The 17,177-nt window shown below is 38.3% G+C and overlaps 1 protein-coding gene across 4 annotated transcripts in view; it reads right to left on the bottom strand.

Moving 5' to 3' along the window:
• The window catches only part of TBC1D5 (TBC1 domain family member 5), a 311,133-nt gene extending 300,378 nt beyond the window's left edge, over positions 1-10,755 (bottom strand). For all 4 annotated transcript variants that reach the window (XM_071735549.1, XM_071735553.1, XM_071735551.1 and 1 more), the window contains exon 1: positions 10,527-10,755. The gene's annotated coding sequence lies outside the window, so the exon portion shown is untranslated. The remainder of the gene's footprint in view (positions 1-10,526) is intronic.
• Positions 10,756-17,177: the final 6,422 nt, after the last annotated feature.

Raw genomic sequence — 17,177 nt, 5'->3', positions numbered from 1 at the left:
CAGGTTTCTTTCTTTCTAAAGCAAGTAAATATTTGAGAAAAATCATAGAACCACAGAGAATTGTGTGGTTTGAGCTGGAAAAGATGTTCAAGATCTTTGAGTCAAACTGTTAACCTAACTCTGCTAAGTCCTTAATTAAACCCTATCCCAAGTACTTTGTCTATATGTGACACTTAAATACACCCAGGGATAGTGACTCCACCACTGCCCTGTGCACCCCGTTCCAGTACCTGATAACCCTTTCAGTGAAGAAATTCTTCCTATCATCCAATCTAAACCTCCCCTGGCACAACCTGAAGCCAATACCTTACCTTATCACTTGAAACTTCATTGAACAGACTGATCCCCACTCCTTTACAACCTCCTTTAAGGTTAAACAATCCCAGCTCCTTCAGCCAAATAAATCCTTGACCACTTTTTCCTCTCTCTGTATCAAGTACATTTTTGTCAGCATTTTTAACGCTACAGGTGAACAATGAGAAGGTGATCTTCATCAGTTCCTCTTTATCTCCCAATATATTCTGATCTCATCTGAAATTTTATTGGTGGTGATTTTAATACTGTACTCGTAAGAATCAACCTGTCTATGCATCTGAATTTCTCTTTTTCTTTACTTATCCATGTAATCCATCTCACATCCTAATCAACCCATGGACTGCGCAACTCCTAAAGTGCTCATCTCACTGGTTACCAAAGTTCTCAATAACTGTAAAGACAATCATCTTTAACAATTAGGTCTCTTATCAGCAATTTTATACTCTTCTGTTTATTTGCACCTTTATCATTGCATAACATTTTACATTACTCAAAGACAATCTTAATAAAAATCCTTGTAAAATTTGTGTCTTCCATTTCTCCCACAAACACAGCCAATACAATCTGCATCAATATCTAAAACTGAATCTTTATTGGTAGCTTATTTTTCCTTGCCCATATTTTTCTAATGAACAGTTACGTGGTACTTAGCTGCCTACTGTGGCTAAACCACAATACTACCTCACAATTATTTCTGTTGCAGCTGGACCTACTTAAAGCTTGAAAATACAGACACAGAGGAGCTTGGCATGTGCAAAAATCAGGGAAACAAAACACTGAGACATACACTGTAATAAACAAACTGAAAAAGAATAGTGGCCAGCAAGGGTTCAAGACACACAATCAGTTTTGCTGGGTTTGGTTTTATTACATTTTTCTGGAATTTAGAATCTTAGAAGTATGCCAAGTTCTTTAATGATCAGGAAAGTCCAGTGCTGCAAGCATTAGGATAGAGTGAGACTGCAGAGGAACAGGTAAGAGGGATCTAAAAGAAAAATTCAGTGTTTAAAAAATATAAGGAAAAAAAAGACAATGAAAAAAAAAAGGCTGCTCAATGCCTCTTAATAAGCATTATTTTGAAGATTTTTCTCTTAAACCCACTGGCTTAAGCCCTGGTCGCCCACTTCCTATTATGCCATTCTTCCTTCTCAAGCTCGTATGGTTTGAGCTGGATTGATTAATTACTTCTAGAAGGGGATGGTGTGAGTCTCAAGCTCCTGAGCATAACAGAAGGTGAAAGATTACCCCAAGTCTTACTGGAAGCTATCTTCAGACACTGGCAAAAGATTGACTGTCTGTATTAGAAGGTGTTTAACATGCTTGTGGACTAAATGATAAATAATGGCAGCTCTAGAAAATTAAGCACTCCAGTCAACCTACAAAAATTATAGCATGAGTCTATCAACATACTAATATCCCAATCTGGGTAAGCTGTTACAAGGAATAAAATGATGCTCACTCAGCCCATATTTGCCCTCTTCTCAGATAAAATTATTCACAGTGGAAATTATAACCATGAGTGATCATACACTATTACTGTAAATTAATGTAAAAATCTAGTCTCACCCAACAGCTATGAAACAGCAACAGCATCCCTTAATTCCCAGCATATGTCAGTTCTGAACACTGACTTATAGGTGAAGCTACGAATTTTTCTTCTAACATACAAGAACTTTGCCAGTATATCTTAAACCCCTAAAGACAGGGAAAAAAAAATTAAAATATACTAAAACCAAGTTAGGACTTTCTCCAATCACTGAGGCTGCAGAGTGCACAGAAGTGCTATTAAAGCAACGCAGCATCTCAGTGGGATTTGCAAGAGCTGACAGTGCCACTTGTTCACTATGAATGTGTACCACAAGCCACACCAGTCATGCCAAATGTCAGAGAAGCTATGTCCACCTATAGCAGCTGCTACTGTCCTTTGCTCCTCCTCACCTACAGGGAGACTCATATGGACTGAAGTTTGGGATAAATGGATTCTGGGTTTCTGGGTAAAGGCAGCATGACGTCACCAGGTATATGTTTGACATCATCATTGGGTATGAAAAATTAGTATTATCTTGTATCTGTCCGATACATGTTTATATTTCTCAGGTACAGAATCCCTCTCACTTCACCCTAAGAACGTACTTCAGCGATGAAAGGTGGGAAAGGGAAGCAACCAACAAACTGCTTGGGTCCACATCCAGTTCTGAAAGATTTGTAGTATGAAAGGAACCATAAATAGTTGGTAATTAGCTAGAAATGGGGAAGTACATCCTGCTCTATACTTATTTCATTCTATCCCTTGAACCTCTTTCCAATTCCCTGACTTGCAGACAAGCCTCAACTGTAATCTTGCACCCAAATCAAGCAATCTTCCACTCTGGACACACAGAGAGTATAGTTAATAAAAGTCAGAATGATGCACATACATTGCACAAATCCAAAAAACTAAGTAGTCCCCTACTAGGTAAAATCCACCTTGACTAGAAAACGGAAGCTTGTGAAAAAGTGATCAAGTATAAACTATGAATACTGTCTAAGACATGGCCAGAGTAGGGAAAAAGGCTGGGTTTTTAGAAATGCTATATGGGAGCAAATATTCAATTTCAATGTTGAATTGCCCCAGATGAACTTATTTAAAGTAATACATGAAGTACCAACATAAAATTTCAAAGGACATTTTATGCTGACATACTTCCTTCCCCAGAAAACCAAGAAGTAAATTCTCAAAGAAAATGCTGAAGTCTTCATTCATAATACTTTCTCAGTTCTTCTAACTTGCTGTCTTCCTGGAAAAGCACATTTGAAAAAAATATATTCTAGAAGTCCTAACTCTAACACACTCTTTCAATCTAAAAAAGCTAGTTGTTTTTTGGTGGTGCTGGATTTGGCACTTTTGTTTTGTTTTCAAAGTATTGATGTGCAAAACAAAAATGTATCACTGATGAACTCAGAAGAAACCTTTCTACTGACAGGGACACAAGTTTCCTCTGATTACAGGAAGTCAGAAACTTCCTGCTTGCTTCACTTTCCTCTGCTTGTGCTCACCCACTACTCTCTCATCCAACCATGAAAATTAACTTTACAACTGTGTATATCTGCTTACTTCAAAAGAAAATAATATTTTCAATTTTTACAGAAACATTATGGGGTAAAACAAACTTTAAATGGTGTCATCACTAGGAGGTTTAGTTATCAGTCTACAAAAAACCACACACACATGCATATAAAAAAATTGACCTGTTGCATTCTTGAAATTATAAACTTTCCCCAAACTGTGTCTGTTAATTAGCATTAGGCATATGTGTAAATGAGGTAAATTAAAAATGAGTCAGGCCTAACAGAGGAAACACTACACTACTGAGTCATGAATAACTGAAAGACAAGCAAGGCTCCCACATATTTAAGTATGTGGTTCCAATAGAAATAACAAGCTGTACACACTGCAGGTGTTCAAGCCACAGTTCTGAAAGTGCAGATAAGTTCTACAGGAAGCAGGACATGCAAAACAAGCATGACTATCAGCAGAGAATCACTCTTTCCACTAAAAAAAAAAATCAATAACCCCCTTATCCTTCCCAGCACACTTATCAAATAACCTAGCAGATTTACATTAAAATAATGTACAAAATGCTTACCTGCATTTGTTCTATAAGTGTTACTATTTTCCTTACAACTCTTTCATTCCTCAAAGTTTTTTCACATAGTCTATTTAACACATTTTATGTCACCTTTCATTTTTCCCATTTAACAACCTCATTTAAATTGTGTGATTTATCAAATATTTTACAGTGTGGTCCTGTATTACATGTGATGGGATATTTAAAAAAAAAATCTGTGTTTTAACAGCAGATTCCCCTCTGTGGTGTTGTTTGGCCTTGAGTAAGTCACTTCCCTCTCATGGAAAATTATTAATCCTATTTAGACTTATTGCTAAAAGGCTCTGGGAAACTACTAAGTTTTAAATCATGAAGATTTCAGATAAAGTTTAGTCAAGATGATACAAGAAATAAAAATACCACCTTGACACTGGATCCTCTTGCTCTGCTTTACAGTGCAGCAAGCATGCTATTACAAGAATGATTAAGAAATAAACATGAAACGCACCATTATAGGCTTAAAAGTCTCTGCCTTTAAAAACAGGTCAAACTCCCATCTGAAAGGTCACTAAGAACACTGACAAACCTTCAGAAGCAGAGATGACAAAAAAACACATCATGATTTAAGAAAATCTTCATTTTGAAAAAGAATCTTTTTGGAAAGATCAGCAACTACATCAGCAGTTTTGAGCTCTCCAACACATGAGTAAAACAGAGGCAAAATTTTCACAGAGATACAGGTGTTGCCTTGCTGAGAGCCCTGACAGGAGGAAAAAAAGGTTGGAGGAAAGAGAATGAAAATTCACACCATACAGGATGCAGGAGCCACTGCTCACATGCATCAGTGTTAATGGAAAATTTCAGGATCCAGAACACAAACATATTCATCAACACCATATGAGATTAATGGTCTTAAAAACATAAGTAAATGGGCAGAATGCTGACAAATCAAATTTGTTATTGACACATCTTAAGCACAGAAGATAAGAAATAAACATCAGTTCTGCTCCAGTAACTACTGAGCTTTAAACTACTCTTAACAATTTAGTAAAAGAGTGTTGAGCATGGCAGTGGGAAGGTAAAATACTAGGGGGAAAATACTAGGGGGCAGAACACTCAGGATCAAAGAGTAAACCCTTACAAACTGACAGGAATTTGAGGAGTTCCATGGTGTGGCAATTATTTCTCAACTGGAAATTATTTTTTTTTTTTGGTAACTTCCTTTAAAACACCTGCTGTTGGCCACTGTAAGTGACAAAACAACAGCCTGGATGGCAATGCGCATGATGCCTGGTACAATTCTTAAGCTAACATCAGAGTGAAGACTAAATGCCAAAAATGTACTTCTAGTTATAGAAAGATTCTTTAGAACCTCTAACAAATTGCATAGCTTCTTGAAATTCAAGTTTATTCTCAATACACAGCTCAATGCACAAGAATGACACATCTATACCTCTTCCCAACACGCCCTAATTCCATTTGTGTAAAAACCAGGGATTAAAATACCACTTATTATCAACAAGGCACAATCCAGGTTTCAAGAAATGTCATTCAGACATTCACTGCCTGATAGTTCAGAACCAAAGGTTACTACACATAAGTGTAATGCTTATATAAGACAGCTCACTCAGGAGGTGATGCCAGTAGAGGTGTGTTATGGCTCATCCACTCAAACTAGAGAGCAGGAGGGATTCTTTTGTAAGCCCAAGTTGCAATGTGCTGAAAGAAAACTGTCAAGCTTAAGTCTTCAGTAATGAAATCTAGTATCTCAAGATAAAGAGCCAATAGTAAAAACTTATTTAAATAATTATTAGCTACACTTTTCTAACTGTACTCACCACAACCAACACAGAGAAATCATCATATATCCCATTACTATGGCTACAATGAGTAAATCACTGGAGCAGAAACTGGGACTAGTCCAAGAGTTACAGATCATGACCAGACCATATAGCCAGATAGAGATTACACCTATGTAAACATAGAGATACATCTATGTAAACATATGATACACATTCATGCTCAGATTCCCGAGGTTTCAAAATTTCTCAAAATGAAAATACTTAAGAACAAAATTAATTGGGATGAAAAACCTAAGACAGAAAAACATGAAAACAGAAACTTCCCTAAGAGGGCTTTTATCTATGGTCAAGCAAATATACAGCTAAGAATTCAGGCTACAGCTCATCCTAGTTGTTCAAAACCTGGAATAGTTTTGAAAAAAGAAGCAAGTGTATGGAAACAAAGAAACAAAAAACGAAAACAAAAAAAGCAGGAGCAACAATGTGGAAAAGGGTAGGCTAGATCACCATTTATACAGAGCTATGGAATGTAGAAACTGAGAAACATAAAACATTCATGTATGACACAGCCAGGAGTGCTGGTAACAAACACCAGCTCAACAACAGCAGAGGCTCATGACAAGACAGAGGTGGCACCAATGTTAAAAATCACAAAGATCAAAAATAGTCAATAAATATTTCATTCTATAGTTGGAAAGATTCAAAATGGCATAACTGTATCCTGTTATATCGATTTTCTAACCAACACATTTGCTACACAGATGTTTCATATCAGATGTTAAAGAACATCAAGAGACAAACATTTTAAATCAGTATTCTTGTTACACTTATCCAAGAGTCCCAGAGTAGTCAGCCCAGCAAATGTGTGATCTGTTGGTGGTCTTTTAAAACTGTGTATTTTAAAATCTGTATCTGTCTTTAAAGGTCATGGCATGCCACCATGCAGAGGAGTGAAAGCAGTGTCACAGGGACAAATCAAGTTTTAAGGCAGTCTGATATTATACAGAATTCAGACAATATAACAAGAACCAGTGAAAGACAGATGCATTCAAATGTATTCAAACAATAATTGCATGCCTTATTTTTAAATAGTGGAAAAGATGAATCACTGAAACAAGTCATCCAGAGAAGTAAATGGTAAGATTCTCAGTGTCTTGTTACATTAAAAAAAATAAAAAATAAAAAAGCTTAGCCAACTAGAAGTTCAGAAAAAAACCAAAAAACAGTGAAACAAAAAGTGACGCAGTTTCAGATTTAAGGTGAAACGTTCAGCTATTTAGATAGACTTGATACAAATCCTAATGCACCAGAACATGATGCAGCACTAAATGCAAGTTAAGCAAGCACATGAACTTTTCACATACACACAACTAGATTAATTAGTAGTGTGGTAATGATGTTCTTTAATAAACTTAAAATAATGATTTGCCAGCCCATTAAGAGAACAGAAAGCCCTTTAACTTAAATGGTACAGAAGGACAACATTGGGGTTTTTGTTTACTAGAATACAGGATACCATGATACCGTCTCCCCTCTGCTAGAATCTGTTCAACATCGTGACACATGATTTTGCTTATTATTTTTAACACGACCTGAAGTCTCAGTATAGGTATGGTCAACCTTTTCTTCTCAAAGACTGCCACACAGAGATTCCCAATGGATTCAGAGTAATCATACTTTTTTCTCTTCAACATCAATAAAAAGAACATGAATTTTCATGTTCATCAACCTTCTTATAAACTGTGAATGCTAACATCTACACCCCTTGTTTTGGACGTCAAATATGGAGAATTTAAGCCTCACTAATGTAACAAGGATACACAAGGAAGCAACTCCTTCTATCCCATCTAACAGCCCTCTTCCTCTGAGAGCACAACTCAGACAAAGATCTGGGCTTTATAAGCTACCGACAGAACTGCAGAATTGCTTTGGGCATGTTACTGGGCTAGAAGAGAAAACCACAGAAAACCTATAGCTTATTTACTACAGACTTGTGCAGAGTTTAAGTGAAACAGTTTAGGTAGCACACCACACTTGCACTCTGCAGACATCACTGGCTCTTGATCCAAAATGGTCTTACAGGTGCTAATCAATAAAGCCTCAAACGGACCAGCATCTGATTACTTTAGAAACTACCTATCCTCCACAATTCTCAGCAACAGCTGCTGCCAATTACAGCAGCATACCTAACTGTTTAAGATAAAGCTCCGAAGGATGGAGAACAAAGTAAACTTTTTAAGACTTTGTCAACAGAATTCCTTCAGGTCAAAGTGTAAAATAGGTTTTTTTGCATAGCCCTTCCCCAGTGAAAAATGAAGTTATTATAATGGCAACAATAACCTGGAGACAGCAAAGGTATCTCTTCATTAGTGTAAATCATAGGCTGGCTGAGAATGTATAACATTTTCACCAAATCAAGTTTTTCTTCCACATTAATACTAGGTATCAAAGTCCAAAAGATACAAGTGCTATTCAAACGCAAACAAAAGAGAGAAGAACAACGTTTGAATAAAGGCAACACTGTAACACAAAGAAAGAAAAATGTGAGAGGAATGTTTTCACTTAGATTTCTCAAAAGTAAGTGCCACTTGTGCAGGTGGCACAGTATTTTAAGAAAAGCTCCAAATTATTTCTGTGTGACATGCGAGCTTTGGTAACATCACAGAAGAAACTGAAAAACTACTTGTTAAAAAAATCAAGTTTGTGCCTTCCCTCAGATTTCTGAGGTGAAATGAAATGAAACATACAAGACTCTCATAAATTTAATTAAATGGTAAACAAAGCTAACAGTACATTCCCATTCACAAGGCTGGAGAACAGACTCTTGCCTTCATCTAGTAAAAGGATGCCATTATAATCTTTGGAAACCCTCAGTTTTCATAGGAGATTACCATACCTCAGGATCTATATTTTGAAGCCACCATAAAATCGAGAAGGAAAAAAACTGCACCATCTTCTCGTTAAACACTTACACATAAAAATACTAATTGCTCTTGCTTTGTTATGAACTGAAGTTCATGAAGTAGGTTCACAATTCATACAACAGTAAGCTCCTGTTGCTGGCTCAGCAGCAGTTACCAATTTCAAGTAAGAAAACATAAAGTTTAAAAACTCAACAATTTCTTTCAAGTAGGCTGTGTCCAATTCTGTTTACCTGGTAGTCTGAATGTATTACAACACAACTTTAACTGTAACAACTCCAGTAATCACTACTATTACACATATTCATATGACTTACAGAATAAAAGCATTTAGGCTGTACATGGGCTACGTGTGTTAATAAAAAAAGAAGTCTGACAGATGATAATTCATAATTGTCTTAACTTGGACAATTATAACATTTACAAAACAAAGGATTGGTTTCAAAACCAGAAATCATTATCATCCAATAACAATGTATTTTTCTTATTGCCCACTTTTAGGTCTTATGGCATTTCAGCCCAGAAGCTGCAAATGTAACAGTGAAAGATGAATCAGATGTGGGATCTAGGTTTAATTTAACCTAATGTTCAATGACCCTCAAATTCTTAAAAACATTTTCAATAGCAACAGTCAGCCCATATTTATTTAGAATATATTTTGAAAGCTTTAACTTTCACAGAGGAGTATTATCAGTAAATAGCTGACTTGGTGTGTGGCAATTAACAGAACTGACAAATAACTTCAATGAAGTTAAATTGAAGTTAAATAATTAAGTTATTGGTCTGGAAATAAATATTTCCCTTATGTGGTGTTTTTTAACCAAGTTTCAGAGTACTTTGTAAAGGGAAGGTAAGCAGAACTACTGAGAGTAAAGCAGTGCATGGACGCTGTAGAGCTGAGGGGCAGAAGAGCATTCTTGTCTCCTGAATCCCATCTCAGCACACTTTGGAAATTCACTGTTTCATGTGTCTACCACTTTCACGTGTATATACCAGCAAAGCACTGTTATGCCAAACCGATGGCTTTTTTTTCTTAAAAGCAGACCAGGATGCGTAATACCACGGGTAAGTAGCTAAACTAAATTACTGATGGGTATGGTACGGCCAGCTAGGAGGATAAAACTCTCAAATAGCTGAAATGTGCTAACAGCAGCCCCTGCACTGAAACACAGACTTGTGCAGCACCTGAACTACTGCATTCCAGAGGAAAAACAAGTCTGACAGTTAAACATCTACCACTGATGACAATAAACTGGCCAGCCAGGGCAGACTGAGCCAGACAGGGGAGAGCTGGGAGAAAGAGAGGCTCTGGGGCAGGAAAGTGGAGGGAAACCAAACTGCTTCTAAACACTCTTCTTCAAGGCCTGTTTTAAAAAAATAAAAGAGTTTAAAAATCACGAAGACCTTAACTTCCCTCTTCAGCCACCAGAATCAACAACAATTAAAAAAAAAAAAAAAAAAAAAAAAAAAAAAAAAAAAAAAAAAAAAAAAAAAATCAGAGGGGGGAACCTTGTGACAAATCTGCCTCCTCCTTCTCCTCCCTCCTTGCTTTCACCTCCCAGAAACGGGACTCTGGCTCCAGAGAACCCTGCTGGGGAGCACCTGCCCTCAGCACACGGCGGGCCGAGCACCGAGCCGACACCCGGTCCGCCGGGCAGCCCCGCGGGAAGGAGTGTCAGGAGGGAGGCCGAGGAGCGGCGGCGGCGGCCCGGTGCGCGCAGGCCTCACCGCCCCTACCGGCCCCGCTGCTGCCTGCCGGGGCGGCGCGACCAGGCACCGCCGCCACCACTGTCGCCGGGGAAAGGCCACAGCGGGGGCCGGCGCACTTTAACTGCAGGGCGGCCGGCGGGGATGGGGGGCAAGCGGGTTAGGGGGAGTATATGCTCTGGGGCTGGTTTTACCTGCTGCTGCTGCTGCCTGCAGTGGCATGAAGATCTGGCTCAGCCTCTGCCTCTCTTTCTCTCTCCCTCCCCGCCTCCCTCCCTCCCTTCTTCCCTCCCTGCGCGGCACACAGACCCCGCACCGGCCCGGCGCCCTGCGAGGGACGCGGGGCAGGGGGAGGCCCGGGGAAGGGAAGGGGAAGGTCTCCCTCTCCCCACGAGGGGAAGCGCGATGGCACCGCCCCTCACCACCACCACCACCACCACCTCCCCACCCCCTACTCCTTCCGCGCAGGCGCCGGTACTGCCGAGAGGTCGCGGTCGCCTGCGCATCCAGCGGCGCCGCGTCTGTCTCTAACCGGAGCCGCGGGGTTGATGGTGCCCGGGGAGCTGGGGAGTCACGGCCCGCGGATGGGAGAAGGCGAAGATGGGTGCTTCCCCCGTCTGGGTCTGTTGCGCCGCTCGGCTGCCGCCTGCTCCTCGGGAGCTCCGGCGGGAAGCAGCGAAAGGGCGCTGGGATTTTTGAAGATCACTTTTCCCTTTTGTTCTTGGGCCTAAATTTTTACTCTCTTGAGGAAGTCCGGGGCGCTGTGTTTTCATAAAGCCCACGCGAAGAATAGTTAGGAGTGTATTTAGCGGTCACGCAAGGCGGGGGTGAATGGGGAAGCAGCCTAAAATGCGGAAATTTAATGTGAATCCAGTACTTTCTTCCCAGAAGGTGACTGGCCCGGTTCAGGCTGGTTGGGAAACTTTTTGGTGAAAGAAGAAAGAAAGCGATGGTGTGAAAATAAACTGGGCCGGGCTGTGTTTGCTGGGCCCAGGCTGGAGCCTTGGGAGAGCCAGGGGTGTGTTGTCCAAACTGTTGAGGAAGAACCAGACATTTTAGCGGGTTTTTTTTACACACAAATGTTCAAGGCAGATTTCACTCACTGGAGATCAGCTTAATCAAAAAGATTGGCTGTCTTTAAGTTTTTAGGAAATCTCGTAAACCTTCCCCTTGCTTGGGATTGACCTTTTCTTCATTAAAATTCCTGACAAAACATGAACTCTTGTAGAGGAATACCTGATGTCAGAGAGTTCCTTTTACTTGCATGGGAAACATCATTGCATACATTTTTACAACCATTTGAACACAAAGCGATGTGTGTCCGAGGTTACTCTGTGACAAATGTATAATTTATAATGATGCCTGGTAATGCACTGAGTATCTGAGCTTTTCTTTGGGGCCTGAAGTATAAGACGAAAAGGACAAATGAGAAATAGTCCATCATCCATACTGGCTGAAGCAGAATTATTATTTGAACCCAAGTACTGGGAAAATGAGCCTAAAACTGGCACTGTTTGACTATTAGATCATGCTTCAGGGCAACAGAGGAAGAAAGACCATCAATCAGAAATATACCTAGAAATGTGAAACAGGAAGTAATTTTAGTAATAATTACATGATGAATGTATTGTATCTAAACTCTGAAGATATTTTTTATAATTCCCGTGATTCCCAGGAGGGAACTTTTATTGCTTTCAGGGCAGGATAATCAGCCCATCTATGTGGTTTAGCCAAAGACAGGAACTTTTAACTCCATGCCAGTCTACAGATGTTTTTGATTCCCGGATGTTTGATTAGGAAGAGAGAGACCAATGTAGGTTCCAGCCTGCTGATGATAGTGTTTTACAGCAATGCGTTCAAATTTCTTGCCACAACAGACTGTTTAAGGTAGAAAGAGCCATTTCAAGTTAAGTGTAGTAGATTGAAAACAAAACAACCAAAAAAAACCCCAAAATACAGTAAAATTTCCTTGATATTAAAAAAAGCCAAGCATCACATTCTTGTCTGATAATATCATGCTTTGAATACTTAGAAGACCTCAGTGATGAAATGATAATTCTCTTCAGTGCAAGGCATGACATCCACTTTAGAAATCATACAGCCATCTACAGTCAGTCTGTGTGTATCAAAGTGACTTGTCCACTAAAAAAAAACCAAAATGCATTTTTCCTGTCTTTGGAATACAGTGCATTTTAGACCAGAACACATGCAAAAAGTAACGTGCTTGGGAGATGGAATGGCAGAGAATTAAGGCACGTTGCATGTTCAAGATCTAGATGTATAGGCAGGATTCACTGAGTACAAATTTTACTCCAAGTATTAAAAGCTTTTTTCTATAAACCTGTAGATTTGTACTACTGTTAAAAAAAAAAAAAAAAAAAAAAAAGAAAAGAAAAGAAGAAAAAAAAGTACACACCTGCCTTTGGCACATGCTCTAACTGTACTCAAATCAGACAATTGTGAGTTGTCTAAATAACTGCTAGAGTAATTATATGAGCATAGGATATCTAATTGTGTGTACACTTAGGGGATGTCTTAAAAGATTTGGCCCTCTCAGTATTCTCAATATGAAAATTTTCTCATCGAAAATAAAAGCTAGAACAAAAGCCAGCAGGAAAAACAACAGCACAATCTGCCAAAAGTAGTTCATTCTTGTTTCATTGGCAATCAATTGGTAGGCTCAGCATAACACTTAAAGTGCCAATTTAAGCGTGAATGGCGGTTCCACCCCAAACCCGAAACATTGTAACAGAATGAATCCCTTTTGCTTACACAACATCAACTGGGATAAAATACCTGCAACATAAACTGATTTCTGTATTTGCAAGATTATGGGGGGGTTAAAAACGAACTGCTTAGTCCATCTCAGTTTATGTTTGAAGTATGTCCTACAGCAGAGTCACAAATAAAGGTGTGTAAGTGAAGAAAATAATGATTGTGGCTGCATGTTCCTAATTGTCTTCTGATATTAGGTGTTGCCTGAAATACCTGGAGTTTTTTATACACACAAGCTCTTAACACTTCAAATGTAAGTGGTATGCAGAGCAAAAAATACAAGCATTGCCTGCACACCTGTTGTGGCAGAAGCCAATAGAAGGGTAAACCAAGTGGAAAATACTGACTTTCTCTCTTCATTCATCCTGAGTTTCATCTGGAAAAATATCTGGATAAGCATTCTAGTTTCCAGTCCTTGGGGGGGTGGTGGGTGATGGGATGTCCCGTTTGGTTATCAACTATATAGTAAAGCTATGCATGCTTTACATGCTATACATGCAAATGAACTAGTGAGCAGGATTTCATCTTATTTCAAGTATTATAGCATAGAGTTGCCAGTTCAATAAAATACAAAGTAAAAAAATCTTACTTTTTTTTTTTTTTTTGCTTAGTTAACTAATGCATGCAAACAGAATATAAATATTTCCACACATTCTAATATATATTTGGTGAATAATTCACATGTATTTTATTGAGTGCATATACATATATGATTGTATATACAAATATATTTATATAAAAATACACACATTAGTTGTACTTTAATTTGCACCAGTATGTTGTTTGGGTTTCATATTTCATCCAGAATCCAGGAAATTTTGCAGTCTCGTAAGTCTGAGAAGATTTCATGGAAGTTTTAATCATTGCAGCTTCTCCCATGAGTCTAAAGAATCTCCCTTCTGTACCAACTGTATTCTCATAGAGAAGCAAAGATGCACTTACAGATTACTTCCAGTGTACCTGGAGCCTAAAATGAGATGAAATCTTTATACATGCATCAAGAACTTAGTTATATTAAACTTCAGTTTTCTTTCAGTACAGGTTTTTTAACACCACTTGCAGCTTGCAGTTTCCATTGTAAATAATCACTTATTCCCTTCGATGTTCTGCTTTTGACCATTCTTTAAAAATAGTTACCAATCATAAGAAAAGCCTCAAATAATTAGAAACTTTGTTCTGTCCTTTTCATTCTTCATCAAAGTCTACATTCCTGTAAAAGAAGGGGAAAAAAATAAAAATTTTGTTTCTGAATTACAATCGGGCCTGGCCAGAAGAATTCACATTTAGCCAAAATAGGTCTTAATTTAAAAATTCTTCAGTTTAGTGGAGTTTAGATGAACTCTCAGTGAGCCTGGATGTCAACTGCTAGGATTCAGTTTAATTCACCTTTTACTACTTACACTTCCCAAACTGCTCAATATAATACAGTGCCTTCTTCCAGTAGAAAACTTAACAGCTTGCACTTTTTTAGCAAGATACATAACTCGACATCTTGACAGTTCTCATCAAAATTATAAAACTCATTGTGTAAGTTTGACAAAGGGGTCCTACTTAACATGTTCTGAATTCTTTTGGAGTCAAGCAAGGAGGAGTGAGCAAGAGGAATGATGAAAATTTTCCCCAGAAGGATAGAGAAACTGATTAGAGTGGAGCAAGGCTATACAAAAATTTTATGCAGAAGTGCAAAAAGAAAATAAGATGGATATCACAAAAAGTTCCTGCTAAGAGTATCCAAAAATACACAGTGATTCCTGTGAATATGAGTGTCCAGGCCAACACTTTTGCATGTGGTGCCTTTGGTCCCAGTTCAGGCAAAACCATCCATTGACACTTAAGTTCCATTGATTTCAGCAGGGTTTAAGTGCTTTCCTGAATCAAGGCTAATTAAGTGCATCACATACAAATACTCGTGTGCATAAATTGTTTACAGGATTGGAGCTTTAGGGCTTGTCTAAACAGAGACACTCAGGAAAATTAATCCAAATTAACTAAAGGTATGAATTTAAAGTGGATTAGTTAAACCACATTAAACCCCAGTGTGGACTGGGGTTTAATGTGGTTTAACTAATCCACTTTAAATTCACTGTTTTAATTACTTTGGATTAACTTTCCTGAGTGTCCCTGTTTAAGCAAACCCTTAGTGTATTGAATAAAGACCCCAAATGAGTCAAAATTAAAATAGACCCCAAACTAAATAAATAACAGTTCTGCATTGGCAAGGGATGAAATCTTTAATTTTTTACAATTCCAGTAACTGTGTACCACCAATATGCTGAGGAACAGCACCAATGACATCAAATTGCAATCAAGGAACAAGACAATGTAACTAAGCTGTGAAAATCCAAGCTGTGTAAGAAAGGCGAGTCTGAGAAAAATCTGGAATAAAAAACAAATTTTCAAATTAATCTTGTATACCTCAGCAATATGAAACCACAATTTAAAAATTAAGATCAGATTTATTTCCACTTAAGCTGGCAAGACCAGTGAAGGTATTGAGGTTGCCAATGCAGTCTGTGATGGCTAGCAAGGAAGCCAAAACTGGCAAGAGAAATGAGATAAGCCTTATTTATGTAAATAAGAAACAATTTGTAGTTAATAATAAGCAATTCTGATTAGTCACTTAAACATGATACATAAATAAAACATTCTGAAAGCAGTTGATATTGTTAATTTGATAAACGAACATTTGTGTTCTTTTGAAAACAAAAGTCTGATTCCCAGGACAGCATTTGCTTAGAGCTCCACTGGAAGTGGTAGGACTTCATTTAGCTTTAGACTGGGGGCCAGTATGTCAGCCAGACACCTCAGGTGCATTAAAAATGAAACAGTCGACAAACCAATTAACCAATGGTATATTGATTATTTTATTTTTAAATATTTTTTTTAAGCTAGTAAATAAATAAATAAATAATAAGCCATTGATAACTACTCGATTTGGCAAGAAATATCAGACATTCAGGGCCAGACACCCAGCTGGTCTAAGTGGGCAGATGGTCTTATCTTTACTTAGAAATGATAAGTTTGGGAAAATTCTTGTTTGATTTATTTATTATTTATTTTTTTTTAGATTAAGCAAAATCTGTTACTCCGCTGAAAGTGACAATTCTTTAAATAAAAATATTGTGGAAAAAAGGTTAGTATTTTTGTATTTAAGCTATATAACTCAATTTTGGCATTTCAAGCTTGAAACTTGCTACAAGACTAATACTGGCTTTAGTACCACTGCTGAAAGTGCCTGCATCCTGACTGCTTTACATCCCTGTTTGGGTGCCATAGCCATACTTCTACAAAATAAAAATTAAAAGAGATACCTATGATTAAGAAGGCCTTTACCCCTTATAGTAAGATTTAGTTCTTGGCAACAGGTGATCCTCACTGAAAGGGCAATTTTTAAGAATTCTCTGCCTTGCTCATATATTTCAAAACATTACAATGCAGTTTGAAAGCTACAGGGCTGATGCGGCTCTGGCAGGCTGGTTCTGCTGCACCTGCTCCCTGCAGAGCAGCTTGGCTCTCTCTGAGCATGGCCTTCATCTGTGGCATGACAGGTCTTCCTTTCTCCTGCCACTCGAAAAAAGGAAAGGACTAAAGCCAGTGAAGTGAGGAAGAAACAAAGCAGGAAGATCGGGAAGCAAGGCAGCCACAGTGAAGGCAGGATGGGTGGTAGGGAGCCAGAGTAGAGCGCCTGCCCATTCTCCAAAACTGAGAAGAGAATCAAAAGGAAAGTTTGAGTAACTTTACCTCTGATAGCTTTTTTAAAATCTTGTTCTGCTGTCCCGTTACTTCAGTACTTTCTCTTCCTCTGCAGTTAGCTTTTTTCCTTGGTTGTTTCCCACACCAAACTTAATTTTTTTTTCTAAAAAAATACCCCAAATCTTAAAGCTGTTGTTCTCAAACACTAGTGTATTGTGCCAATAATTATTTTACACTGTCCTTTTAGTAGTCTAGAACATAATTAAAGATGTTCCCAGCTGTTCAGTTATTGATGCAGAAGATTCCTTTCAGCTTATGTTGATCAGAATAAGCGGCCATGCACACTGTTGCTAGTATGCAGGTGGAGTATAGGTGGA

Source organism: Heliangelus exortis, chromosome 2 (genome assembly GCF_036169615.1).
Source record: "Heliangelus exortis chromosome 2, bHelExo1.hap1, whole genome shotgun sequence".
Taxonomy (NCBI): domain Eukaryota; kingdom Metazoa; phylum Chordata; class Aves; order Apodiformes; family Trochilidae; genus Heliangelus; species Heliangelus exortis.
This window is presented reverse-complemented; position numbering and strand designations above follow the sequence as displayed.